We start from the raw sequence: 8511 nt of genomic DNA, 5'->3' as shown, positions 1-8511 counted from the left end.
CACTGTGTCTTTCACAGTATGTTGGTGGTTGGGGGGGGGGGGGGGGGGGGGGGCTTTGTGTGTATCCGAGCCTAGCCTGTGCCAAGCATCATTCGAAGTTTTGCACCATTTCCTCATTTTTCACACCTTTAGTTAGCCTACTTAAAGGACCTGATACAACCTCCCAATAACCGCATAACTGTTTACGCTGAACCTCATCTCCTCTCTCCGGGACATGGAGAATAAAATTGCATATAATCACCAAGCATAAAACAAGCTGATAGGCAGGCAGCATCAGTAGGAACAGAGACTGAGTCCTGTCACTTCTATATGGTCAGAGTGTTACTGTACACAACCTAGACTTCTGCAGCTGCAGGCAGGGTGTAAGACTAAGGATGTAGTTCCCGGTGTAAGAAGAATTAATCCACAGTTTAATCCTAAAACTGGGGAAATGACAGATCCGTCTCTCATTTATGAACATGGTGCAGATGTCGTTCCGTGTCTTAAAAATGGTCAAGAAAGAAGGAAAGGAGGGGAAAAAGCGACAATGAATAATCATGTCATGCCCGGCTCGTCCGCTCCTCCTGTGTGCCACGCCCCCTGATTACCCACGTGTTTTCTCCCGATTGTACCCAGCTGTATCTAGTTCATTTGCTCAGTCCTGTGTATTTCAGTCCGTGTCTTACCCGAGTCCAGTGTCCGTGATTGATGTTTCCTGATGTCTGTTGCCGTCCAGTGGTCCCTGACCCGCTTATCCTTATTAAAACCCCGTTTTCCCGTATCCCGCTTGCCTGCCTGCTCCTTACCCGCACGATCGCCGCTTATCTCCGGCGTGATCGTGACAAATCATATGGATAAAAGATTCTCTGTGTTCATTGGTTTCCTATTCAGACGCAGGAATGTTTAAACAATATTTTTTTAAAAAGATATGCAAGTTCATTGCACTCTAGTTATCATAATCAGAAGCACAGTGACAGGACAGGCAGAGCAGGCAATGGCCTGGGGCCCCAAGCTGGGAGGGGGCCCCCGAGGGCTGCCGATTACATAGTACAGTGCAACGACAAATCTGCTTTATTTGTGTATTCTGTTTTGCAGGTCTTGTGCTTATTAAATTTGCCTTGTTGATATTATAAATGTACATTACACAGTTAAATAAAGGTAATAAATATTATCATGGGAGGTGGAGTTGGGGGGGCACATGAAGTTTTTTGCCTAGGGTCCCCGTTGTCCCTGGAATCTCCTCTGATCATGATATTGCTGGGAATTTGGTTTGGAAAGAAGATTTATGAATAAAACCTTCTGAGAGCATTTGAAGATAAGGACCTCTGTTATTTGGTTCCCAAAATATGCAAATATTTTGTCATGTTTGATAGCAAATTAGGGACTGGTATGACCAGTACCGGAATAATTAAATTGTGCCATGTTGCATTGCAGCATCGCTGGGGGTGATATTTTCAGTAAGCTGCCCCTAAAAGTAGGTCTTTATGAGTAAAACCCTACCCCCCCCCCATCCTAGGGGAAGTAACTCATGACTCTGTTCTGAAGTCCCTAAGCCATCTGTGGAAGTGTACAATATAGTTATCATAGTTATCCTATATTACGTGAATGTAGTGTGTAGAGCTTTCCATCATGCGTAGGTATGATTGGTGTGAGCTGTTTGATATTAACAGGGGCACATTGAGGCATGTTTCAGATGAATTACAGGAATCCACCGCTAATCTCGAAATGCAAATCTCACTGCCGCTCTTTCCTGTATCCAAACAATGCATAACAAAAAGTATGAGTGTGTTTGTGCGGGAAAACACAGTGATTACAAACCAAAGGGCAATGGACTTTTAAGGACTCAAGACCCTGAAAGTGCATGAGCCTGGAGCACTTATCATGGACATGAACCTCTCAGAAGACGTTAGTACCATCACGATCTCCAAAAACAGGCCCCTCAGCCGAGTCACGATAGGCGGATGCAAGACGTAAATGGACGATTAATCCAAGTCGTTGGATGGTGTTTCCTTCCATGTTCTGCTCCTGCACAATTCTCCATTCTCCATTCCATATCTGGTGTCTCCTAGCACCTCCAAGGGATGGTGGCCAGCACTGCTGGGGAACCGCAGTGTTTTGGGGGTTCTAATGGTCCAACTGACAGGCTTCCAGCTGCTTGTTCCAAACAAACACGTACAACAGCCATTTTGACGGCAATTAAAATGACAAGCTGGGACGCAGCGAGCTGAGACTGCACATCCTTCGTGTGAAAACCGCGTCTGTACAAGCTTCACCACATCAGCCATTCTCATCATCTTTATTTTTCCAGGAAGTGGCTCCTGATTCCCCCACACAAGGATTGAAGGAAATATTACACAAGGCACTTTATGAGGGCTTGTGTTTATGGATGGAGTTTAAACAGCAGCAAAAGTCATTGGATAATATCGCATGGCTTTGTTTACTACAGGGTAAGGAATGCTCCTGAACAGAGATATTACACTGAGCGCAGAGAGAGAGAACACAAATGATACTGAACACAGAGAGAGAACAGATGATAACACTGAACACAGAGAGAGAACAGATAATAACACTGAGCACAGAGAACCTGAAATGACACTGTAAAGAGAGAGAACAGAAGTAACACCATGAGCACAGAGAGAGAACAGATATGACACTGAACACAGAGAGAATCTGTATCAGTGCTTTGATGACCAGCTAATTGAGATTAATCAATGCCTCATCACCGGACTGAGGCTTTGATGCCCAACTTTGCCAATAGCCGACTCATCCAGGCTCCGAAGGTCTGCTGTAAAACTGTTTTCTACTTCCTAAGCCAAAATGGACTTGCAAGTTGAACCCAGATGTCAGAAGGCAAAGTGGCGCCAGCCATTCAGGCGAAGTACAAGTGTCCGACAGGACATTCTGCCTGTTATTGGTGGCTGATGACATCCAGAGATTCCTGCGACTCCAGCACCCTCACGGGAAATGACAGCCCCTTCATCTCCATGGCCAGTCTCTCAGGCAACTTCCAGGGTTGCTGAGAGCTGCTGTGAACTCATCACTCCTTCATGGCTCGATCCCGCGAGCCGCCTGTCAGTGCAAGGCCTCCCACCCCTGAAGCTGCAGAAGCTGGGAGATGGATCGGGCTTGAAAAAGGCAGAGAAGGCGAAGCAGAACCAGGGTTCACTGTGCACTTGGAGCAGCGCCAGGGAGACCACAGCGATGTTTGCGTGTGAGCATACGAAGAAGCCGGGGGGAGAAGGTGAAAATAAAAAGTACAGACACCTCTGTTGCTGGCCGATGGATTTCTGTGTTCGGGCTGATTGGGTGCTTCTAAATCCCAAGAACACAAAGATTGTACTTGTGGTCTTGCCAAGACCAGTCTAGCAAACTTGCCTCCCAAGAACAAACTTGGGGTGCAATGAATCCTAGGATTGGTCTCGTTCAGCTAGGATGCAACCGATGTGTCCTTGACATTTGGGGCAGAGCAAGAATGATATCCAGGGATATTTACCATCCTCTGTACTTCCGTTCTTGAGCATTTGAACTGGTCTTCGGCAATGGAAAATAATGCAAAACGGGTACATGAGAACACAAGTATGGTCAAGTACACATATTGAGAAGCTCCTGGGGAGAATGACATCACTCTTACGTTTTACTTTTTTCACTCGGGCAACCCTGGGATTTACAGCACAACCCACTGAGCCATGCACACCACTACAAACTACAGAGGCCACAAACTCCAGACAGCTTAGGAGGCTGGTTGGGGATGGGGTCCTGTTTTACGTCTTTGTTTTTATAAAGTTCAAGAGGAACTGCAGACCGCGCTATCTCTTGAGCAAACACATCCCTCCCACAGTCTAATCATGTGAAATGCACTTCCCGCAGCTCCAGCACGCGCACTGCGCAACACAGCGCGTAATGACATGGTGTATTTTAAACCCCTTCCATTTCTGCCCTGATTTGTAGCTTGTCTCTTCATGTGCGTGGCGTGGCAGAGACTCGGCGTAATTGCACGTTCGTTCAACGAGGGGTGTTATTGTCGGCAGTTCAGAGTAATAATCCTCTCCATGTTTCAAATTCTCAAGATCGCAAACAAGTGCTCGCTCCTTTTCAGGAACTCGGCTCCCCATGCACAGTCGGCACTCTGCCACCAGCATCTCGCACGGCTTGTTGGTGGATTCCAGCATCAGAGACACACAGCTCTGTGCGATCCAGGCCTGGAGCTCCCAAACACAGGACATCTTTTGTGTTGAGAATGAGTCCTGCAACCAGGGGTGGACTAACTTCTCTGGGGGCCCTAGGTTAAGATGGGTAGGGGGGCCATTGGAGATATTTTTAGAGCCGAAAGAGAAACAAGAGGGAATAAATACAATGGAACATCAATAATATTCCAATCAAGCGTGGGGTGCCAGCGGTAAAACCTACCGATCAGGGTGGGGGCGGGAATGCTGTTGGTGCAATTTGCTGATTGGGTGGGGGGTATCACACTGGAGGATCAATCGGTCAAATTTAAGAAGTTTATCTGTTCCTTCTTTCATTAAGTGGTTACCCATGCCTACCCATGCCTTATGGTAAACCTGCCCCTGCTTGTAACTAATGAGCCATGAGAAGATTCCTTTGGTGTGGTATGGAGGACGGTATTCTCACAGCCGCTGTGACACAGAGACACGGCCCTCTCGCCTCTTAGTGCACTGTCCTCATGCTCCCTGCTTCCCGAAAAACATTTGGCAGTGCCTATAAGCCGAAGGTCAGAGATACTTACACCTATTCCCTCAAATGTTCCTCTGCATTGTAGCACTAGGCATGTTCACAAGAATTCACATGTGAATACAGATATACGGATTCGCCAAGAATAGTTTGACAGTGACGAAGAGAAAGATATATGTTGGGTGGGGTCAGTGTCAATTTAGGATTGTTCTCATTATGAGATGTTGAACAGGTCAGACATGGTTTTAACTGGAACTACATACAAAAGACTGAAGTTAAGTTTGCTTCTAATGTTTAGATAGCATGTTTTCCTGCCCCTCACCTCTTCTTTCTGCACCAGAAATTTCCTGTGTTTGTTATTATAAAGGATTGGGACTGGGAAGATAACTCCCCCCCTCCAAATATACACATTCAGGGTTCAGGCTGATTTGACATTCCTTAAGGATGCACTTAAGGAAACAAAGTCGGGGGAATGAGAATGGACAAAAAAAATCGACAGAAACCTCTAGTAGACCCTCATTAATTCATATATAAACACATATTTTCCTGCTTACATACATTTATTTGACCTGATTAAAGACTGTGGTGTCTGTGAGTGGGAGGTATCAGCATGTGGTTTAATACAGTGTTTCAGCTCTGGGTATCAATGTCTCTAACCCTAAATACAGACGCTTACCCAACACCGGTATTGCTGTGGATTTGCACTCTCCAGAATGTCTGCAAACTGAAGATACCAGTTTAACAGTCCCAGAATGTAGACAAAGCACCACTCCACCTTGGGGAATGTGTTCCAAAAATCTGCCTTTGAAGATCCAACATTCTTCAGTATGTATTTTTCTTTTTTTGGTCCGATCAGATGAGCATTTGAAAACATATTTCTACCCGCAGTGATTATATAACACTTTGGTGAAGTAAAGAGCTGAAACGCATACCGAGAAAGTACTGAGCCTCTTGCAGGCTAATCTGGCAGAAGCCAGAGACCAAAATAAACTTCTCCTCCACTGGTCTTTCCACACTAACCACTTTCTTTCAAATGTTTAACACAACTGCCATTGTCTGCACTAATGGGCCGTGCATAATGGGATGATAACCCACTGAACACTCGTAAATCATTAAACCTTCAATTCCGGGAGTTTATTCGCTTCGCGTATTTTCAAACGAGATGGATGAAGACTCTCAGACTTGGAACTCTCAGGTCACGTTTTGCAACCTTATTGTATGTAACTAAGGAGATGATTTTTCTGACCTGAAGAGAAAGTCCAGTTCCCGAATGGGCACCACTCATTTCACACAGATGTGGGACTGGACGCTCATGGAACTAGAATCACACATTTTGGTCAGCCTGCTAACTATGCTTGTTGTGCTCCAATAGAATGCCTTTGTGCTGAGTGAATTTATCAGTTATTACAGACACAGCTGCTGAAATACCCCCACCCCAATCACTTCTTCTAATAGGTGTGAAGAAACACCTAAGAATGATCGTCTTGTTGACTCATGCACCATACCACTCCACACTTGGCCGAGTGACTTCCACAGGGCCCAGAGAAGACGTGCTCTGGACGGCAAGGCTCTATTCAGTCAGTAGGAGTGGAGCAGCCCCAGATGACACCATGCGCTCTCCAATTAAGACAGTACTGCTTTTTCCCTTTATAACGAGGCTGCGCCCTTTTGCGTTCACACCAACGTGATGTGCAGCATTTTGCATAGCAACAGTAACCACCAGCACACGGCTGCAATTTGTTTTCCTTCAAACAATGCTGCGATTCAAGGAGAATATTAGCAACACTATTGACAGGGCCAGGAACTGTATTGTAAGTGTTGTTTTAGTACACATAACTCACTCCAGACACTCAGGTCAGGTGGAAAAGCGCTCCAGGCCCGGAACAAAGCAAACAGGGTCCAAGACAACGGCTGCCACCGTCTGACTAAGATGGCAGCCAACGGCGCAGCTGCAATGGACAGGCTTGGAGAGCTCAGAGATCGCTAATGAGTGGTCATCGGCTCCCGTCCACAAGGCAAACACCGCACGCGCAAAGGGATGTCATTTAAACCCTTCAGTTTCTTTGCACCAGTGCACATGGTCGCCATGTAAATTTAGCCACCCCATAATACAGAACTGGCTCCGCGCTCTGGCCGGTCGCCCTCTGGAAAAAGAGTTTTTGCTTTGACATGATTTTTTTACGCCTAACTTCCGCTGAATCTTCACAGGGGAGGTGAGGGGACTGCCTTGCAGGGACGGATGTGAACTGGAAGGAGGAGCGCCTATTCACTGCAGCGTCCCAAGTTCACTGGGTTCAGTCTGTTAAAAGGGGCTTCTTGGCTGCAAACTCAACATGGCTTCAGATTAACAGAGAAAACAAACACGATAAATAGGAGCAGATAAGGAAGGCGGGGAGACGCAGATCTCGGTCAGTTCCCATCAAGCCTGGATGCACTCGCTTATTTTGTGGGACCCTCTCCGACTTTAGGACACTGGGTGTCTGTTTGACGATTCTGCTGACATCACACTGGGTGACATGCTGACCCTGCGGTTTCTCATGAGGCCGCATTCACCCCTCAGCCTCGGTCATTCGTGGTCACAGTTCAGCAGTGCTGCTGCTTGTGTGTTCTCATGTTACTAGTCTGTCTTTTTAATGTGATGAGAGCAAGGCAGAGGGTACAAGCAGCATGTCCTTTAGGAGAATGGGAACACCGAGGCCCAGGCGATACAGGCCAGCACAATTCAAATAAAACAGTATCGCATGTCCACAGATGAAATACAAAGACACTTATAAATGATGAGAGAATGAATCTTCGGGCGTCACGGATTACGCAGCCATGGAGATCCCATCAATACAGGGAAAACACAGAATGCTTCAGTCACCTATGTAAATTTACTACAATGGTTAATAATTAATCAGTGCACTTAATGTACAGGCAATAAATTTTAAATGAAAGGAACTGCAGGCAGCACCAGCTTAGCATCATGCCCGCCTGTCTTAGAGAAAATGAAATTAGCTGGCAAGTTGCCCCCCCCTCAGAGGTTGACACCTGTAGCTTGACCGGCACTGGCTACAGGTAAAGAATTCATGATGGACAGGAGAGCTGTAAGTGAAAACATGCCCAGACCAGGGCACTATGATCCCATGGGCATTCCGATGGAAAAAAGCCGTAAAGGACAATAATCCGCTTTGTACTGGACATCAAAACACAAGAAACAGCACAGGCTGACTTCTTCCACCCGGGGACAGTGGAATAGGGGTCCATTGTCATTAACAAGGGGTTTGAAGTCCAGGAAATGAGGATGTGAGACAAACAACAGGAGCACATCAGTGATGTTGGCAGCACTCCTGACTTCTTGTGGCCTGTGACTGCAGACTCCCAGAGCACAAACCTGCGTCTGGGTTCAATTTCTTGGTAATTCTCCCCCCCCCCCACTCCTAAAGAACACAGGCTTTGTACAACGTAAGCCATGCAGTCAGCCCATCTAGCACCACCCCCCCCCCCAAACCCCACCCGCACCACCACCATTGCAGAGGTAAATAGCCCCTAATGGGAGGGGGGTGCTGTTAGGGCCTGGAGAACCCTCTGTTCTCCATGGCTACATCCCAGCTATATGTCATCACAGTCAGCGAGAAGCATTTTATAGCCATACCCACAATGCAACACTGTCTTGTTAAAGTTTTGTCGGTCTTCTTGATTGGCCCCCATCCTTCTTGTCTCTTCCATCATTTACGCTGGATCCACCACTTCAAGTAGGCCAGTGTCAAGGCTCTGTGTCTATGATGGATTCAGAGTGCTATGGTCTCATTGATCCTCCGGAGAAGAGGTTCATTTAGAGAAAACGCTATGTACACAGTATTC

The sequence above is a fragment of the Brienomyrus brachyistius genome, chromosome 8 (genome assembly GCF_023856365.1).
Source record: "Brienomyrus brachyistius isolate T26 chromosome 8, BBRACH_0.4, whole genome shotgun sequence".
Lineage (NCBI taxonomy): Eukaryota > Metazoa > Chordata > Actinopteri > Osteoglossiformes > Mormyridae > Brienomyrus > Brienomyrus brachyistius.
The sequence above is the reverse complement of the archived record's forward strand: the minus strand, read 5'-3'. Positions refer to the sequence as shown.